The following is a 1,288-nucleotide window of genomic DNA, read 5'->3' as shown; positions in this document are numbered from 1 at the left end:
CTGCTAAGGCAATTGTCGTGGTGGTGAAAGAGATTGGGGTCGCTGCAGCCAAAATCTGAACTAACGATGTGAATGGACTGCAGTTTTCCATCGGAGGCGTTCAGAACGTCTACAGCGAAGGGGCTCGGAAAGCAGATCCATGTAATAAGAGATGGAGTGTGTGTGTGTGTGTGTGTGTGTGTGTCTGTCTGAACTCGCAAATGAAAACACAGAGTGAACAATTTGGGTGTTTTAGTATGAAGGAGAGAGGTTTGATGACCGTTGAGTTAGTTAATGAGTGTGTGTGTGTGTGTGTGCGTGCGTGTGTGAGTAAGCACAAAAGATCATGACTCAGTCCCATCTTAGTACATTTGTGTGATGATGCGTCATGAACACAACAACTCCTCCAACCTGAACAACCGTGAAATAGCACCCCTGTGGGGCAATCTTTGTTGTCATGGTTACAATAATAACAACATGGTTAACTTTGTCGAACAGTCACGGATAATAGAAACAACACAAACAGCTGGTTTCACATGGGAATCAAACACCACAACCTCCTCCTGACGTGGCCTACGTCTCTCTTTATACTACATCACTGCACTTTTCCCTTTGCTCCTGTCATAACTGCTGCAACGTTTTTCTGTTGTGTTGTGAGTATTTGCAGCACAGGTGTTGTTAAACTGATGAAGCTGTTTTCTGAGTTAGTTTGTGTTTCATCTGTTTGCATGTGTTTTCTGAAGATGAAGTGTGTTGAGCTCTCAGGGCCACCGTAAGCAGCTGGTAACTTAAATTCCAAGTTAGGCCTTTTGTCTGAATGTATTTCCTTCCACCTGTTTTTATACTGATTTGCAATTTGCACATCAAAAACTGACTGTAAACACCAGAAATTTGAAAAAAAAGCTGAACTATCACAAAAAAAAGTGTAAGAGAGAGAGAGAGACAGAGAGAGAGAGAGCTGAATATGGAAAGAGAAGCAGAGAGAGGACATTTTGTCAGCTGGCAGCATTAAACGTCGCTGCAAGTTTATTGGTGAGTGTCAGCTTTCTGAAGGAAAACCCTCTATGAATATTTTACAAGACAATTAAAATTCTTCAGGGTCTGTCAAGCAGATCAGTTTCAGGGAAATTCATTTGCACGCCATGAAACCGTCGACAGAGATATTTTGGCGGCGGTGCGAGTGTGTCTCCCAAATGGAGGTGTGTGTCACGGGTGGCGGGCAGCTCTGCTGTACTCAGGCCCTGCAACAAAAGGTCAGAAGTCGAATTCTTGAAAAACAAGCCGGTAGCAGGGGCGGGGTGGGGGTGGG

This window comes from Seriola lalandi, unplaced genomic scaffold (genome assembly GCF_002814215.2).
Source record: "Seriola lalandi dorsalis isolate HSWRI2012SDOR001 ecotype SW California unplaced genomic scaffold, Sedor1 jcf7180002054641, whole genome shotgun sequence".
Classification (NCBI taxonomy): domain Eukaryota; kingdom Metazoa; phylum Chordata; class Actinopteri; order Carangiformes; family Carangidae; genus Seriola; species Seriola lalandi.
The sequence above is the reverse complement of the archived record's forward strand: the minus strand, read 5'-3'. Positions refer to the sequence as shown.